Source organism: Dermacentor albipictus, chromosome 6 (assembly GCF_038994185.2).
Source record: "Dermacentor albipictus isolate Rhodes 1998 colony chromosome 6, USDA_Dalb.pri_finalv2, whole genome shotgun sequence".
Classification (NCBI taxonomy): domain Eukaryota; kingdom Metazoa; phylum Arthropoda; class Arachnida; order Ixodida; family Ixodidae; genus Dermacentor; species Dermacentor albipictus.
Genome location: NC_091826.1, coordinates 19,546,114 through 19,565,621, shown reverse-complemented (window position 1 = coordinate 19,565,621; position 19,508 = coordinate 19,546,114). Strand labels below are relative to the sequence as shown.

Here is a 19,508-nt window from a genome sequence, read left to right as displayed (position 1 = left end):
GATTGAAGGTCGCATCAGCCGGCACTCCAAAATCGTCTGCTCAGAAAGCGGCCGGTCATGGAGGCGTGTCAACGCCGTCTGTCTCTGGGATCTGTAGCGAGGACAATGACAGAGGGTATGTTCGACTGTTTCCTCGCTGCCGCAACTATCACAGGCACCACTGTCAGTCATTCCGATGCGGCAAGCAAATGCATTCGTGAAAGGCGCTCCTAGCCATAGTCGGCAGAGAACAGCAGACGGACGGACGGAGGGATAGATCTGCTGTGCGAGTGAAAAGAACTCTACCCGTAGGTGTTACCCACGTTCCCAACGTACATGGCTACTAACGAATATTAGGCTGGTTAAGCCTATTAAATGAAATTTATTGAACGGATACGATGTCTCGCCAGTTGATAGCATATAGTACGAAAAACGCTTGCCTCTTGATGGTAAGAAGTCTAGATGGATAGACAGTGCAGCGCATACAGTCATGCTTCATTCGGACGTATATTTGTTTGCAGTTTAATAAAGTTCTGCAACTTAGACAGCAAGCGGCGGCAGCTGATGTTCCAGGTGAGATTATTAGAGATAAGCGAAGTTGGACAGGCGCTATCTATCAGAGTCCTGGCCAATCCCCCACAGTGGGTATGAGCCACCGAGTTCAGAGGACAACCTCAACATCCTTTTTCATTGTTTGCTCGAGTGACGAATTTGAGATTTTGGGATAGCCGGCTCTGACGTAGCCTACCTTTCCATGTTTCTACACCTAAAAAGGAAAAAAAAAAAGACATCAGAATGACTATACGAAACAGAACAACAATGCATAGCTCAAATAACCTTGGTTACCTGTTACAGTAACCATACGGGCACGAAGGACATATTGAAGAATGCAGTCGAAGACGGTGGAGTCTTTGCCGATTTGATGAAATGAGGACATTTGCAGGCAATAGACGTAGTCTGCCTATAAGCCAGGCGTGTCAAATCGGAGATTGCTGGAAGAGGCCTTCGAATTGCAGTGTACGGAAAATAGGCTAAAATGATGAAACTAAAGCGCTGCTGTTCCAGCCTTTTCTTTTTTTTTCTTATCCTATAGCATTTTGATCGACAGGGCGGCGAGGTCAACTGACAGCCACGTCTTACTCCATGGACTGAGGAGGCCGACCACAGTAAATGCAACAACCGCTTCAATAAACGTGTATTCTATTAATAAATCGCGTAGGCGTAATAACAAATCCCTTTTTTTTTTTGCGACAAACTTCTCCGACTCTGTAGTGCATCGGGGACAAAAAAAAGGGGGGGGGGGAAACATACACACACACACAGAAACAGATGTTTTCCGCCGCTACATGAGCGCATTTTCCGGGAGGTTTGAGCGAGGGAACCGTGATTTGGGGCAACAGGTGGGTGTCGCGGAGTTCGGGATGAAATCCCCTTGAACGACGCACCTGGCTAGAGCAGCGTAGAAGCTCGCTTTGTGTGGCTCCGTTGCAACAAGAAACAAGAATTTTCGGGGCGAAAGCAAAGCGCGGAAAATAGACGTAGAGTAGAAGCAATATAGAGAACAACATATATTCACCACTTGGCCGGCGTGTCCTTGCGATGAGGTCGTCGACGTTTGCGTCGACACCAGAACTGTATAGTGCAAGAGGTGAGCTAAAACCGCGTAGCTCTGTTGAAACTTCAAACCTTTAAAATGAGTATTTTGCTGAACCACAGAAATAGTTTGTAGGCACGTATAGGTACAGTGCTTATAAATATATCAGGTGTTCTATAGTAAAAGAATTTTAAAAAAAGGATACCTGTGGTATACAGCACAAATGTGCTCATTCCAGCTGCAGATTACTCGAAGAGGTGGACAACAAACAAACTTGCACAACAAATCAAAATGCGTAATTAGAAAATAAAGAACAGTCGCTAATGAACTTCCTAATTAATTTAAGGCACGTATTGCAATTTACAAAATGAAGACCGAGTTGTGAAAGCACATCTGCTTGGAACGAATTGGGAAACTAGCACCAATCTTTGAGGTAAGCACCGTTAAACTTGGGATAAAAATGCGCGGTTGTCCGGCGCCTATTTTGTTAACAAAATGGCTTTTAACAAGCCGGTGTTTCCAGCTGGAGAGTGCTATCAAAGTTAAGGCCGCAGACTGGCGTACGTCTAGAAGCGTACGGTATTATTACGGTATTCATATATTCGGTATATATATTCGGCATATATTCGGTATATATTCGGCATATATTCGGCATTCATATATTACGGTTACGGTATTCATATGATGTGGCGTACGTGTTTCCTTCAGTGGTCGACCGCGCTGTACTTTGCTGCATGACCTGATTTTATTGCAAGTCCATTGGAAAAAAACTCATGATGCAAATCCAATGATCACCTATGAACATGTGGGATTATACCACATAGAAACACGTATTTTTCCATATATAATATATGGAGCATGTCCCGTGGAATATGCCCTATACATGATGTGATATGTAGAATCGCATATAAATAGCAGCATATTTCTGCATATAATGCGGATCATGTCCCATGGAACCTGTTCTTCTATGGTGTGATATATATGGGATATAAAAGCCCGTATTTTTCTACATATAAAATACCGAGCATGTCCCACAGAACATGCCCCATATATGATACGATATATGGGATCTCATATAAAGGCCCGTATATTTTCGCATATAATATGGAGAATGTCACATAGAACTTGCCCCATAAATGATGCGATGTATGGGAACATACGGGCTTTTCTTTCGGATCCCGGTCATCATCATCATCATCAGCCTGGTTACGCCCACTGCAGGGCAAAGGCCTCTCCCATATTTCTCCAACAACCCCGGTCATGTACTAATTGTGGCCAGGCCGTCCCTGCAAACTTCTTGATCTCATCCGCCCACCTAACTTTCTGCCGTCCCCTGCTACGCTTCCCTTCCCTTGGAATCCAGTTCGTAACCCTTAGTGACCATCGGTTATCTTCCCTCCTCATTACATGTCCTGCCCATGCCCATTTCTTTTTCTTGATTTCAACTAAGATGTCATTAACTCGCGTTTGTTCCCTCACCCAATCTGCTCTTTTCTTATCCCTTAACGTTACACCTATCATTCTTCTTTCCATAGCTCGTTGCGTCGTCCTCAATTTGAGTAGAACCCTTTTCGTAAGCCTCCAGGTTTCTGCCCCGTAGGTGAGTACTGGTAAGACACAGCTATTATACACTTTTCTCTTGAGGGATAATGGCAACCTGCTGTTCATGATCTGAGAATGCCTGCCAAATGCACCCCAGCCCATTCTTATTCTTCTGATTATTTCTGTCTCATGATCCGGATCCGCAGTCACTACCTGCCCTAAGTAGATGTATTCCCTTACGACTTCCAGTGCCTCGCTGCCTATTGTAAACTGCTGTTCTCTTCCGAGACTGTTAAACATTACTTTAGTTTTCTGCAGATTAATTTTTAGACCCACTCTTCTGCTTTGCCTCTCCAGGTCAGTGAGCATGCATTGCAGTTGGTCCCCTGAGTTACTAAGCAAGGCAATATCATCAGCGAATCGCAAGTTACTAAGGTATTCTCCATTAACTTTTATCCCCATTTCTTCCCAATCCAGGTCTCTGAATACCTCCTGTAAACACGCTGTGAATAGCATTGGAGAGATCGTATCTCCCTGCCTGACGCCTTTCTTTATTGGGATTTTGTTGCTTTCTTTATGGAGGACTATGGTGGCTGTGGAGCCGCTATAGATATTTTTCAGTATTTTTACATATGGCTCGTCTACACCCTGATTCCGTAATGCCTCCATGACTGCTGAGGTTTCGACAGAATCAAATGCTTTCTCGTAATCAATGAAAGCTATATATAAGGGTTGGTTATATTCCGCACATTTCTCTATCACCTGATTGATAGTGTGAATATGGTCTATTGTTGAGTAGCCTTTACGGAATCCTGCCTGGTCCTTTGGTTGACAGAAGTCTAAGGTGTTCCTGATTCTATTTGCGATTACCTTAGTAAATAGTTTGTAGGCAACGGACAGTAAGCTGATTGGTCTATAATTTTTCAAGTCTTTGGCGTCCCCTTTCTTATGGATTAGGATTATGTTAGCATTTTTCCAAGATTCCGGTACGCTCGACGTTATGAGGCATTGCGTATACAGGGTGGCCAGTTTCTCTAGAACAATCTGCCCACCATCCTTCAACAAATCTACTGTTACCTGATCCTCCCCAGCTGCCTTCCCCCTTTGCATCTCTCCCAAGGCTTTCCTTACTTCTTCCGGCGTTACCTGTGGGATTTCGGATCCCGGTATATGTTGATATATACTGGCTACGGGGATCATATAAAACATGCCTCGCGTAACATATGGGGACATTAATAAGGGGAAATTAGACATGCCATGACATGTCATATGGGGACATGCCAGTTTTTATACGCAACGATCCCATACGTGTTCGTATCGGCCTACTAGATATGAGGTGTATGAGTTGTTCTTTTTTTCCGATAGGGAAGCAAGCGTGCCAAAGTACGAGGACCATAGAGAAGAGCACGGGACGAAGAGCGTTGTCTGTCAACTGAAAGGTTTAATTCAGCCGATAGACAAAAACTTCGGCTGATTCCTTTAGTCGACATAGACAGCGCTCGTCCTGTCTCCTTGCATATCGTAGTCGTTTGCCGCGCTGCTTATACACTGCATCACTTCCAGCCATTGCCGGCTTCACCGTCCCCTTCTCTGTATACAGTTCGCGTTCATGCCTTTGCCAACGTTGCACAGATTTACGGAAGCAGCGGGTACAGTGTACGCGCACGTACGCAGACTCTCGGAATTGAGTCGCACCTGGTGGCACCTGTTGCGCATACCACGCGGCGGCGGGTTCGCGCAGAGATCAAATCCGCATGTCTGCGGAGCGGCGCTCTGTGGGCGAAAAAGAAACAACTAAATAAAGCAACGGGCAACGTCATGTGCAGGCGCGACGCCGGAGCCTATATGCGCATTCGGTTGTGTGTTTGCGACGAGGTCTCCCCTCTAGAGGCGCATTGGAAATCCCGAGTATACACGCAGTCGCGGTGCACGCATGACGAGGCGCGCGGACCAAGGTTGAAGCGCTGGCCCACAATTTGGCCTCAAGGTTGCCTGCTGCGAGCGCAGTGAGGCGCGTTAAAGAAACGGCGTCACTCGTGCGTTACGACGCCTCACTGCATCGCGACGCTGCTGACGTCGTCGTCGTCGTCTTCCAGGTGAATATAATCTTTCTCGCAGTATACCGTCAATCCGTGGTGCAATGCTTTCTTTCTTTCTTTCTTTCTTTCTTTCTTTCTTTCTTTCTTTCTTTCTTTCTTTCTTTCTTTCTTTCTTTCTTTCTTTCTTTCTTTCTTTCTTTCTTTCTTTCTTTCTTTCTTTCTTTCTTTCTTTCTTTCTTTCTTTCGTTTTTGGTTGCTCCGTATAATGCAACTGCACCTCCGCCCTGGTACGTGCATGCTTTCCATATACGTCGAGAGTTGACGTGAGTGTCTCGTCCGACGCTTTCAGGTCGCACGAAAGTCAGTGAGTGTCTCGCAAGTCTACTATATAGCCTGTAATTGAAGCGGCAGATGGACGTGACGTCTCCAGCTTTCGGTAAACTCTTGCTGAGAAGGAATGTGAGGACGGTACTACAGCTACGGGCGGATCTAGCCTCGCTATATGAGACATGCCGGTAACTGTTCCGCCCGAGCGTCTCGTTTGAACTCGCGCGCATGCGGGATAAATATATGCCGCAGAGTTACGTGTGGCGTAAGCGTGTCACTTATCACTAACACTGTTGAGAGGAAACGAGCAGTCGCATACTTAGTGCGCTGGGTCGGTTGGTTCGTACTTAATGTGGCGTAGTAGGACGCGAAGCATTACGAAGTGGGACTAGTACAGGAAAGGGCGTCCGTACACTCGTTATGGCGTAATGGGTCTCGGAGCATCCGGGCTCTCCTTTCTGTCCTGGTCTTACTTCACAATGTTTCGCGTCCTGTTTCACCATAGTTAGGAAATGAACAAAGGCAGGACGTCTGCACCAGTCGTACTTTAATACGCCACCCGATTGTTAGCCATTAGCGAGTATTTCTATACCTCACCCCTCGTTGCAGAAATTTGTCTCTCTGAAAACATCACTTACAGCGCACACGTAGACAAGGGACCAAAAGAACGACGGTTAGATGCTTTGTGGGGGGCGCTGTTGTCTTAGTGTCTCAGTATATATGCGTGTTACTCAACATAAAAATCAGTTGGAAGTCAGCGCTTGTCTTCGTCGTTTTTTTGGCCCCTTGTCTATGTATGCGCTGTAAGTGATGTTTTAAACAATGGAATACTAACTAGCCCGTACCCAAACCTTGCTCTCTGAAAACTCGCTTTCTAACATGTTATTGTCCCTGCTGGTTTAGACCAAGTCCTCCTTGGCCTCTTTCTCGTCTGGTTCCTTTTATGCGAAGCTTGCAACAAGGCACTCATACAGAAACCTTGCCGATGTCATAGTATTGAGTTCGCCTTGACTGTCGCGAAGGGTAAAGACGACGTCGCATGCATGCATGTAGCCGCGAAGCTACGTAGGGAAATCTGCGTGGGGATGTACTCGGAAGAAAAGCTTCGGGCAGTTGAAGAAAGAACATTTTAAAAATTCGTCACGATGGTCTAAATGCAGTCGCACTGCCATGCGTGCAAATCACTATATACATTGACACGTGACAGCGCTATTTATTATATTTGTGGCTGTTGTAAGAACCGGAAAGGGAGAGGGGAATTCTGGTAGTCCGCACCGTAAATATCTATAGCCTGGGTCTAACACCTGCACATCGGCCAGCAGTAAGTGGGGTAAAATGAATTGATCGACAACTGTAAATTTGCGAACACTTACAAGTTATGAATTAAATTAGTTTGCGGAAAATTGCAAAGTGAAATATGTGTAATGGAGGGGAACGAACGAATGAAGGGATGAATGAAACATTGGTCCTAGACGTGTCGCTACATATATATGCTAAGGAAGCCTCATCTTGAGATTCCGCCTCAACTCTCCGTCCACTGGTTAACTTTTCCAGGCACTTGGCCCAAATGGAGTACTGGCATCTACCGGAATGTAGAACGAAGTTTGAAAGGCCACTACAAGTAGGAAACTGCAACTTCCATCGAAGTACAGCGTGTGACAATATTAAAGGGACGCCAGAGTTGCGTTTAAGGCCGGTGATATCTCTCAGATCTGCGGCGTGATAAATAAAGTTATGAGGAAATGATTCTTGAACGCGCGGGCTATATTGCGAAGAGCAACTAGTGAGTGAATTTATAACGTTAAGCGTTTGTAATAATCGATGTTTGAACGTAGACCAAGTGTTTCATAGCACGACACTGACTTGAGCGAGTTGGGATTGACGAATCCATGGCGGCTTTCAGCACCGAATTGCGCAAAGAAACACGAAAAAAAAAAAAAAAACGTACACCGTGCGCGTTCTGAAAGTGAAAGTGTTCCCTTTCACATTGGCTCGAATTGCACCTCCGTCGTGCTGGTTTAAGCGCAGTGCACTTTGATGCATTGATTTAAGTAGGGCTGGATTCAAGAGGTTTCGTGTAGATAATATACAGGTTGTTTCAGCGAACACTTTCAAAATGTTTTAAAGATTGCCTATGTCAGATCAGCACAATTCTAGTCCACGAGCTGGTCTACACGAAGAGACGGACATTAATTACTTGCACGAGAAATTGAAGTGTATAATCGGCTGATTAACAAAAATCACTAATTAAGTTCTTCAACTAATTACCTTATAACACATGTTGCATTCTACAAATTCTAGCAGGTGAGACTGCAAGGCATACCCACTTGAAAAGAATTGTCTGGATGGCATCATTTATGATGCGCCGTCAAAATTGCGGTAAGAATGCGCTGTCGTTCCACTTACTTTCTAGAAAAAAAAAAAAGACGACGTTTCATGCGTCGAAACACGAAAAGCTTGGCAACGAAAAGTTACTGATACGCCTGTGAATTTCACCGCAAAGTTCGGTGATGCCCTGGCGGCCCTAGAAGCGTTCGTCAAGCAAGTTTGTCGAGCAGCCATGGCCAGTGGAGTCCTAAAATGAGAACACCAACCACTCGACCTCAAGAGCGACGATCTCGATGGTTGAAGTAAATGTGTGCTCTCTCTCTCTCTCTCTCTCTCTCTCTCTCTCTCTCTCTCTCTCTCTATCTATCTATCTATCTATCTATCTATCTATCTATCTATCTATCTATCTATCTATCTGTCTGTCTGTCTGTCTGTCTCTGTCTGTCTGTCTGTCTGTCTGTCTGTCTGTCTGTCTGTCTGTCTGTCTGTCTGTCTATCTATCTATCTATCTATCTATCTATCTATCTATCTATCTATCTATCTATCTATCTATCTATCTATCTATCTATCTATCTATCTATCTATCTATCTATTTCTCTCTCTCTCTCTCTCTCTCGCTCGCTCGCTCGCTCGCTCGGGAATTAATATCTCCAAACTGGTGCAATCCTGAGAATTCGTTTCAAGTGGATCCGCCTTGCGAACGCGCCGGCTGGAATTCGTAAATTGCACTATGTGCCATGAGGCAAATAGCTAAAACAACGTACTAATGAATTTTCATTAATTAGTCGATTATGCATTTCAGTTTCTTGTGCACGTAATGTCCGCCTCTTCGAGTAGACCAGCTCTCATTGACTTGAATTGTGCTATCTGCCAAATGCAATTCTTAAAAAAATATATGCAATGCTAACTATTATACATTTCTATTCCACTCCTGTAATAGCCCTGTAAGGGCTGACAATATCTGTAAATAAATAAAAATAAATAAATAAATAAAAAAATAAATAAATAAATCGAAATCGTTGGCTGACACACCCGGTATATAGCAGTTGCCTACATATGCGAAAGGGCAGTGCGCTCAGCGTAATGCGCTACAGGGAGTGCTGGATTCATTTGTCACTCCTGTCTGGCCCAGCTGTAAGGAAGAGCTCAGACTGATTGTTTTCTGGGAGCCTAATTCTTTCTCACTATTTTTTTCTTTCTGTGAGTTCCGCTCCGTGGCGCAAAAAGAAAAAAAAAAAGCTTGCAACATGCGCGGGGTGAAGCACAGGCCGTTGCATGCAGCAGAATGCCGTGTACGGTTTGCCTCTGTGCAGTTACACAGCTCGGCCGATTGAGAGACAGCCGTACATGCAGAGACCCAAACTCGGAAGGCTTTTCGTTCTTAACAACGGCCTTCCGTTACCCGGCCGACCACTTTCGCTAACAATTAGAGGCGTTCCGAATAGAGAACATTAAAAAAAGACCAATCCAAAACAAATATCCTAAACAATAACGCAGGTTTAGAATATTGAATACTTTCTTGCATCTCAAAACGAAGGCGGTGTGGTGGAAAGGGGGGATGAATAGAAACGAACACGCAGTGGTAAGTTGCGAAAAGCGTTCTTCAATCGCACGCAGTACATTTGCAAGTCCGTTCGATCGGAAACGTTGTAAGTTAGGAAGTTCGTCGCACTTCCAGGTTGGTGCTGCACTCAACTAGCACTTCAAGTGGCTGGTGAATCGCATCCATCGGCGTTTTCCCACGGCGAGCTGGCTCCGATGTTCGTAGCAAACGATTCCGCTATAGCATAGTATTCATACGAACATTCGAATAAACCGAATGTAAAAAAAAAAGGAAAATCAAGGATAGACTTGGAACGACAACACACGGTGCAACACCGGCTTGGTCAATATGTTCGCGATCGCCGAACGCGATCGCGAACAGAAGGCAATAAAAGGCAAGTCAAGTCAGGTCAAGTTTATTTACAACATCGCAAAGTACAGTGTTCGTTTAAAAGACGTTTAAATATTCCCGATCTCCTTAACCAGTCGACTCCTGTACGGAGACCCCTTATGGCAAACGGGGGCTTGGCTGTTAGTTTCACCGCGGGAGCCGGTGACCCTTTCTTTCTTTCTTTCTTTCTTTCTTTCTTTCTTTCTTTCTTTCTTTCTTTCTTTCTTTCTTTCTCTTAGACGGAATCCTCGAGATGAGCACATAGTGATAACGCGGTAACTCGAGGCAACTCATCGAGTGTTATCAAGGCTGTTACCCCGCCAGGATGCTATAGAAACGCCTGCGTAGGCACGAAATGCAAGGACAGCACAGCACGCCTCTATATCGAGTGTCGCATGCCCCGCAGCCGAAGGCTCTGCTCGAGAGGTACGTCTAGAGTGACGCATAAGACTCGACCTTGGGATCGGCGAAGCGTCAGGCAATTTCGGAGAGGCTGCGAGCAGGACCACTCTGTGCAACTGTATACCCGGTGTCCGTCCCGAGGATTAAGCGAGTCCGATGCAGCTCAACAGCGGGGACGACTCGGAAAGCATATTTAGCGCCAGCAAACAAGGGCGGAAGGGAGACGACACCACAATGCGCTATGTGATGTCGTCTCCCTTCCGTCCTTGTTTGCTGGCGCTAAATATGCTTTCCAAGTCAGTTTACCAACACGCCCAACAGATGGCAACGCGGGGATGAGACGCGAACCGGTTCAGTCATTGTGACGGCGCAAAATTCCTGGTGTCTAGTCTTGCTTCGCCTCAGGCTTCCTGTTCAGATGAATCGGTGGCGTCGCTCTTGCGTGCACTCTGCCTGCTACTGACTGACTGACTGAAGTAACCCGCAATGAGACTGAAAGGCGGGCTAGTTGGTTTGACTACATTGTGGAAAGTTTTGAGCACTCTTAACGAAGTCAACAAGAAAATGGCATTGCGCTGGTCTTTGTGTCCTTTTCTTGTTGTCTTCGTTCAGTGCGCGCAAGACTTTCCACAATGGAGTAACCCGACTGACTGGGCGGACTGACTGCAGGATTCGCAGGCTGAGTGACTGGCTTTGCTGGCTGACTGACAAACTGACTAGCCGTGCTGACTGACCATTCTAGCTGATGTTTACTGACCGAACAAGTTATATAGTTTAACGTCCCCTCTCCCGCAAAAAAAAAGAGAGAAAGAAAAGAAAAACGACTCAACAGCTATGAGATGCCGCGTACTGGAGGGCTACCGATTAATTTAGACGACATTGGCCTTCTTTAACGTTGGGAGAGTTGCAATCGGGCGTATCAAAAAAAAAAAAGGGGGGGGGGGTGGAGTAGTTGCACTCGTTGTCGATATTGAAGAGAGAAGGATGTTATCATCGAGAACAAAGGGTGCTGGGTTTATTTACAACGATTTTTACTTCTATTATGACATCCCGGTCATGATGGTCTGATGCTCCCGCTCATATAATGCTCGTGATGCTGTGTCATCCGCCGTTAAAAGCTTTGAGAAAACTTGGATATTTAAGAAAGGGCGGCAGCTAAGAAAACCCACAAAATTAGACTGATTTCCTATAAAGCGTATGTAATACCGTTATTGCAGTATGCGTCAGCTATTTTGTACCCACCCGCCGTGGTTGCTCAGTGGCTATGGTGTTGGGCTGCTGAGCACGAGGTCGCGGGATCGAATCCCGGCCACGGCGGCCGCATTTCGATGGGGGCGAAATGCGAAAACACCCGTGTGCTTCGATTTAGGTGCACGTTAAAGAACCCCGGGTGGTCGAAATTTCCGGACTCCTCCACTACGGCGTGCCTCATAATCAGAAAGTGGTTCTGGCACGTTAAACCCCATAATTTAATTTTTTTTATTTTGTACCCGCACACACACGCGCACGTGAACGCAGTGAAACTTGAATCGATACTGAGAAAGGCTGTGAGATTCATATTTAACACGCCAACCAACGCGACAGTATGCACGCCCGTGTGTAAATGTTACAGGCTATGCGCGGGTCCCTTGGAAAAGTCCAGTATTCTCTCGGCTACGTATACTCTTTATTAGCGCAAGAAGCGGCGCCCTCGTAGGGCCACACGTCGAGAAAAACATTGGTGCTAAGGTAGACAACGCTATAGGTTGACGTTGGCCGCGCGTGTGGTATATTGGAGAGCCGAAATTTGGGCCAGTTTGCACAGGCCCATCCAGATGTCTTAGGCATTGGCACAGAAGAATGACGGACAACGGCGCTAACTCGCCAGTGAACTAAAGCCTTTAATAAATAAAAAAAACGCACAAATAACTCCAAACAGTAACCACCGCCTAATTCACGCATACGAAAAGAAAGAAAGAAAAAAAAAACCGTGCCACTGACGCAGAGAGGAACGCTGATTACGCGCCTTCCAAGAGGTATATCTCGTTATAGCGGATAGTGCAGCTGACGAAGCGGTAACACAATTACCCGAGTTCCTGGACGATATGGCATGCTTCCATAACTGCTCACGTAACATTACTCCTGCTGTGGAACGATATGTCTGCATTGCGCTACAGTGGCACGCTGATAAGCCGAGTATCCTGCTGGCTGCCTTGTTGGCTTCATCTTCAAGTTCGCCGGTGCAGCGCATCGTTGATACGCGTCAAAGTGTAGGTTGCATTTGCCAATTCACGCTGTATACCTACTGGCTCCAAAACGAATATATACAGTGTTTTTTCCTTCTTTACAGTTCTTTTCCTTTCTTTTTTTTTTTTTTTCGGGGATGACGTGGTTCCGTACATATTTTTTTTTTTTTTTTTTCGTTCAGGCGTACTTCTTTCTCGGCGCGTATATAAGCGGCCGGTGCTGTATCTCGAGGGCTGCAGGGGCGTGGCGCATCATCCGGCCGCATGCCGCTATCTGAAATTTTCTTCCGTTCGCTGTCGAGAAAAAAAAAAAAAAAGGCGGCGAGGAAGGAAGGCCTTGCAACACCGGCCGGATGCTGAAGTTGTTGAGAAGGCGGTGTCCCTGGAAAAAAAAAAGTCCCTGAAACAAGAAAAGGATAAAAACGTTGACGGCAGAGGACGAAATCATTCCGCCGTGCTAGAAAACGCGCACTGCGATATACATATGCGAGGGGCAGAGACACACGCCGTTGGAGCACGTGGTCGTGCGTCTGTTGCACGTAGACGAAATACGCAGTACCAGCTGCGTTACTGCAATCGGCGCCGGTAAAAAAAAAAAAAAAATGTCTGAAGGACTGAGAGAGACACTGATGCAGGCATGCGTGCAGTGAAGGTGGGCTTCACCTCCGGGTGCGCACCGTTGCATGTATAAACGGTGTACAGGGGGCACTTTAATCGAGCCGCCTGCGGAACCGAGGCTGTATGTAGAGGACACCGCGTGTTTCCAAGAGGAGGTGAAAACAACCCTTACAAAAATAGTAACAACAATTCCAGCTGCGCCTTTCTGCTGAGTTGTTGTTGCCTGCTGTTGAATTTCTGTTGAGATATGGTTGAGTGTATCATGCGTGATTTTTTTGCGAGGTAATTCGTGGTGCGAACGAGCTGTGTAGGCAATCTTGCAGTCCGGCTGTGCAGGAGGGGTGTCCCTTAAGAAATTGAATAGATTGCAAATAAATTTCTGTGAGGAATGTTGCGTTTATGTATTTAGTATATGATAAGGAAGTACAGTAGACCTCAAAAAAAAAGGGGGGGGTCCGGGTTACGGAACACACGATTTGCGAAAAAGCTGAATTGCCGCGAAGCTTTTTCACATAGCCTTGATAAAAGTTTCAGCGCGTATTGCTATCGCACGCCTTTGCGATCTACACAACGATCCAGCAAACTTAGTGTCATGCCTTAAGAGAGCAGGGAAGTGGGGGAGAGTGGGCATGCGATATGTGCGGTAAGTTGTCCACTAAGTGGACTGTCAATTTCAGCGCACGCTGAATGAATAGAACTTCGGCGGCGACTATTGACGCCTGCCCTACGGACTTCGAGCTCTGCTCAATCAGCGCTCGCTGAAATGGGCAGTCCACGTAGCGGACACTTACGATATACCAGCGCCCTAGAAGTTCACATTTACTGCTGAGCCTGTGTCCTGTAAACAGTTTAAGTTCGCTGTCCGCGTTTGAGCTCTGAGACCGGGAAGGATTAGGTGAAAGCGTGATTAGGTGTATTGTGTAAGCTCAATATCTAGTAAAATGATGTGCCTAATATTTAGCCAATCTTTTCGAAACTCGGTCGTTCCCAGCGATCGGAAAATGGGTTCCAATTTTTAAAACCGGAAACAAAGAGCTTGCCGCTAAGCACCGACCAATTTCTCTGACGAGTGTCATATCCAGACTGCTTGAACACATAATTGCTTCCAACCTAATGGCTCATCTTGAATCGATTAACGTTACGTTATTAACGTTATACGTTAATAACGATTACGTTATTAACGTAATAGTTAACGCATGCGCAATATTACAGGCACTCGGAAGGTGAATGTATTAAGCTGCATTTGTAAACTTCAGTTCTGCAATAGCAAACGGGTATCGAAAAAAGAAAAAAGGATTCCATAAGCTTCATATGCAATAATCCAATATGAGTATATGGGATCTCTATGCGTTCATTTAATGATATGAGACATGCCCCGCACGATACGTACTGTATAACGGGTTTCTATATGGAACCCTTCTACGGGGTGTTTATACAGGGATATGAGACATGCACCATATTGTATGAGAACGTACGTTTTTTTATGTGGACTTCACGTGCGTTCATATGGGATTATTGAATGCGGGGCATATGTGTGTTTTGCGATAGAGTATGTCACCGTGGAAATAGGCTTGGCCAAAAAGAATCACCGCAAAAAAAAAAAAAAGACGGCTGGCGATGCCGTGCTCCCATCGGCTCGCCTTTTTTTCGGTGATTTTGACAGCGCCTGCACGTGTGTATCGGTGTAAGTGCTTGTAAGAATTTAAAAAAAAAATGGAGAAAAAAAAAGAAAGAGGACACTACTTCGTATGTTGAAAGAACCAGACTGAACCTATATTTATAGCAAGTCCTCACAATTATTTTTAATCTACGATGAAATGGCCCGAGCGCTATAAAAAATACTTAGGGAAACGATGACGTCACACGATGTTGCTGAGGTTTCGGCGCGAAATTCGAAGAAAGGCTGATTTGTCAATCGTTTTTCGCCAAGTAACAAATGATGGGTCTTTCTTTTTTTTTGCTTTTTTCTTTTTTTACGAAACCAAGCGATCCGAAGGAGGGCACGCCCATTGTGCACTGCTGATCTTTCCGTGAAGCTTTCGTTCACTCGGCGTAGCGTGGAAGGCGATCAAAGGCGGGCATTGAGCGAGCTCCCTCCACCCACTCCCCACTTCTCACTCTCTGGCCATAGCTGACGCCACCCATGCATATATACAGCCTTCGCTGCATAGAGAGGATGGAGTTGGCAAGATGGCAAACAAAACAAATGTTGGAAGGCGACTCAAAGTCTATATAGTTGAAGTTTATGAAAGACAGCGTCTTGGCGTGTTAGGGATGAAAATAGGGCGTATGAACCGTATGATAATACTTTGATTACTTGCAAGGACTTCAATGCTTGATCCGGCCTTGTATACGCCCTGCGTTTAATCGTCAGACACAAGCAGTAGTTAATTAGGCATGCGTCACGACTATCTGGGTTAAGTGTAACAGCGGCTATGCGCGGTTGCATCTAAATATCCCCCTAACCATTCTTTTTTTTTTTATGCTGGGCCGTCGGGTGTATAATGCGCTTCCCGACACGGCCGTCAGCTTTTGTGTACTGACGTCGGGTTGTGACCCACAGATGCGCATACAGGAAAACATTGGGCTCGAACGCAGGAAATGCGCGGAGCTGGCGCACAGCGTGAAGGTGTTGGAAGAGAGAGAGAAAAAAAAAATCTGTGTAGGGCACCCTGCGATGGCGTTCCACTAACGGGTATACAGTGACCCCCACCGGCGACGCGTCGTAATGAGCCGCCCGCGCCTTTCAATATTCATGACGGCGCACCAAACACGCAACCGAATGTTCGCCGGTGAAATGCCCTGCAAGTCTTATTCCCGCGCACAATAATAACGTTCCGTTCGATGTCGACAATACGCGGCTGTGTCGAACGGGGATATTCCGCGTACCGGTGAGGCAACGGATGCCGGGGAGTTGTGCGGAAGCATCGCTAATTCTGCTGTAGACTGAGCCCGCGAGGGTTTGGCTCTACAGAGCGCGGTATACGCGCTCTATTTATAGCCCCATGCTTTGTGGCAAGCTTGTACGCAAAAACTGTACGAAACTTACTTCAGACACTGGTTCGGGCACGTAGAGATAGCGAGAGAGAACAAGAACGGGAAAGGCAGGGAGGTCAACCAGACGAGCAGCCTGTTTGCTACCCTACACTGGGGGTGGGGCAAAGGGGAATAGAAAGGGGGAAAAGGAAGAGAATAAGCACTGAATGTGTGTGGAAGGATGCTAGCGCATTTGGGGCGAAATGCAAAAACAATCCCTTGTGTTCCTTGCATTTGGCACACGTTAAAGAACCACAAGTGGTCAAAATTAGAGAGCTTTAGAGTATAGGGCGCTCGCGGGCCCCAACGCTTGTGCCCCCCTAACTTAAAGCTATCTATTAATTAGGAGTTCCGCGTTACAGTGAGCCTCATAACCAGATTGTGGTTCTGGCCCGTCAAACCCCAGAACTTTCTTTTTTTTTTCAGTTTTGTACGAAAACCATTCGATCTCTGGCGCTATGATTATTCAGCTAACACAGAAATGATGAGTATATGGGACATCCCACGCAGTTTGACCCAAACTCACAAAATATGCTAATGCCAGGTAGCTGGACGGAATCAAGGTAATGTTGTTTGCCGTCGCTTGGAGATACTCGGATAACTTTCTGCGTTCCGCCTAATTACTTAGTATAAATTAATCAATCAACTTCTGAAATATTATAATTACTTGAGAAGTGTCAACGAGAAAATTGTAGAGGAATATGAAAAGCTCCTGATTGATACAGCTTTATGTTGCACAATACATGCTACATAAAAGTGTCTTTTCCAAGCACGAAAGAAGCGCCCGAATACACGAAAAGTTGCCACGCGACTGGCCGCTCGAAGTACTTTGCGCTCTCACGCCCGGAAAAACATTTATTATCTAGCACGCATTTTGAACAGCAGAAACCTGCATCGGGAGTTCTTCATGTTGCTCTGGAATTTTCTAAATTGCCACTTTTCATCAAATTATAGTAGTTGAGAAGTTGCTAATTAATTAAGACTAATTATGTAATTAAGCGGGACGCAAAAAGTTAACTGAGTATCTCCCAAGCGAGGGCAAACAGCATGACATTGGTTCAGTCCAGCCACGTGGTATACGTATATAGGTAGCATACGTATTATAGCTACGTGTAGATTAGCGTTCCTATACCGCTTCATCACTGATAACGTCGGAATCGATACCACATCCGATAACTACCTCGCACTCGTAGCGGCGAGAATCGGCTGACATCCGGCGAGATTGCTACATGTGGTTGTGGGTGAGGGGAGGGTGCGAGGTATGAGAGAGGGATGAGTGAGGTATGGCACGTTGCGTCACTCGCGTAGTGGGGACGAATTGTGCCTGACGCGAGTGGTGGAGCGCGCTGAGCGGCTTGCTAGCTCTATTGCGACTGGTTCTTTTATTTGTGTATTTTATTTTATTCGTTCCGACTCGACAGCAGTGCACCGTATTTCCGCTAAGAAATACGGCTACCCTGTGAAGTTTCCGTCCATGTACCGTGCAGTGCAGCGCAGGCAAGGCGCCAACATGTGATTCACTTTGCTTCAAGTCGAACGTCGATAGTGCACGGAGAGGGTTGTTCCGTTTTACTCCGACATCTGGTGAGTTGACGTGATAACGTTGTCCATTTCCACATCGGCGTCGCCGCTTATTCTGCACATAAGCTCGTGCTTGGTGAATGGATTCCGATCAGGAGATGCAGGCAGCTTGCGTGTGTATACACGAGAACCCAAATCCTGCTGGGCATTTCTAGGACCCCGTATTGTGCGTACCTCTTGCGTTCTGAGGACAGCGTTCGTTTCGAGGTATGCGCCGTCAAACTTGCTGTAAAAATACTACAATGATGCTGGACTTGCCCTTTCGACGAAACGCCGTTTCATGCACTGAAGCGCTAGAACAGCTCGAGTGTGAAGTACAGTACGCTTTTATAACGAATGCATAGGACCTCCGAAACAACTCGTTGTACAGGTCAGTTCCTTGTAGAGGTTGCGCAACGCACAGCTCACAATAGAACCGAGACAGAATTATTCTTTCGTTATACGCGTCATTTCGTTGTAGAGGGGCTCGACTGTACCTCGCTGCGCATTTCGGGAATGAATATCTCGAAAATAGCCCCCATCCTGAGAACGCGTCCGAATTGTCTCATTCGATCTCACCGGCTTCAAGTTGGTTAATCGCGACGTACGCAGTGAGGTAATTAGTTCAAAACTTCAGCGGTGATATTTATAATTAGAGCATTACGTATTTTGATTTATCATGCAAGTAATGTCCGTCTGCCTCTTCGAGTAATCCAGGTCAAGAATTCACTGGCATTGAAACCACCAGAAAACAACCCGCGGTTCACTAAGGTCATTTAACAGACTGAAAAATAAAAACAAACGATTGTACGCGGCTTCAAAACGCGCGCGCACTCCGAAATCTTCGAGAAAATTTATTGTTTTAACGTTGCTGTTCTGCAGGACGCGCTTGATTTGGGAATCTCAGTATACACCACAGAAGACCGTTCAAACGTGCCTGAGGTAGCTGGTCTTGACTACCCTTCTTTTTTGCAGCCCATCGGCAACACTGTCGACGGCGCCGCATCTATTATAAATAATCTGAAAGTGCTCACATCGGCAGACGTTGCCGAGATCGATTCAACAGTACTTAGAAAAAAAATGACCGTCTCAAATAAAATATTATATATTCCGGCAATTGCTATCGACAGGAAAGCTTCCCCCTTGACTGGAAAATCGCGAAGGTTGTTCCCATCTTTAAAAGTGGCAATATAAATTCACCCGTGCGTTACAGACCCATTTCGCTAACTTCCATCTGCTGTCAGATGCTAGAGCATATCATGGCATCTCATGTTTACGACTATTTTAACACTATTTTTCCTTCCGAACCAACATCCATTTAGGAAGGTTTAGCGTGCGAAAAACGTATTCGAGTTCGCGACTGAATTACATTTTAACCTGGACATAAAAGAAACTTGCAAACTGACTGCAACTTTTCAGATTTTTTTCAAAAGCATTTGGTCGCGTAGCTCACTGCCGACTAATTTATCAACTGTGTATTTTGTTCCTAGGTTTACTAACGCTATCTTGGGTCCGGGACTTTCTTACCAATCGACAGTTCTTCCCCATTGCTAATCATTTTTTCTCCTCCCTCTCTTACGTTTACCCTGGTGTGCCGCGGGGCAGTGTCCTCGGGCCACTGTTCATTTTTTTTTTCTGGTATACATTAACGACTTACCAAATAGCATATCTTCTCGCGTGTGGATTTTCGCTCACGCTTGTATAATATTACCGGGTGATTACTTGTACCGATGAGCACGTAGAAATTCAAAATGACCTTGACCTTATTAGCGATTGGTGCAGCACGCGGCTAATGTCGCTTAATCCAAATAAATGTAAAGTTATGTTTTTCACTGGCAAACATTTCAATTAAGACTTTTCGTTCTAATTAAGAACAGCCCTATGTCTGAAGTTACTTTACTGAAGTTAAATTTTTTTTAGAGAAA

At 45.7% G+C, this 19,508-nt stretch overlaps 1 protein-coding gene across 4 annotated transcripts in view; it reads left to right on the top strand.

The window, feature by feature from the left end:
- LOC135921044 (galactosylceramide sulfotransferase-like) overlaps positions 1 to 19,508 on the top strand; it is a 120,915-nt gene that overhangs the window by 41,631 nt on the left and 59,776 nt on the right. The window contains exon 1 of one of the 4 annotated variants that reach the window (XM_065455359.1): positions 17,586 to 17,607. The exons of the other annotated variants lie outside the window; for them this stretch is intronic. The gene's annotated coding sequence lies outside the window, so the exon portion shown is untranslated. Of the gene's footprint in view, positions 1 to 17,585; positions 17,608 to 19,508 lie in introns of those variants that run through there. 4 annotated transcript variants of the gene reach the window in all.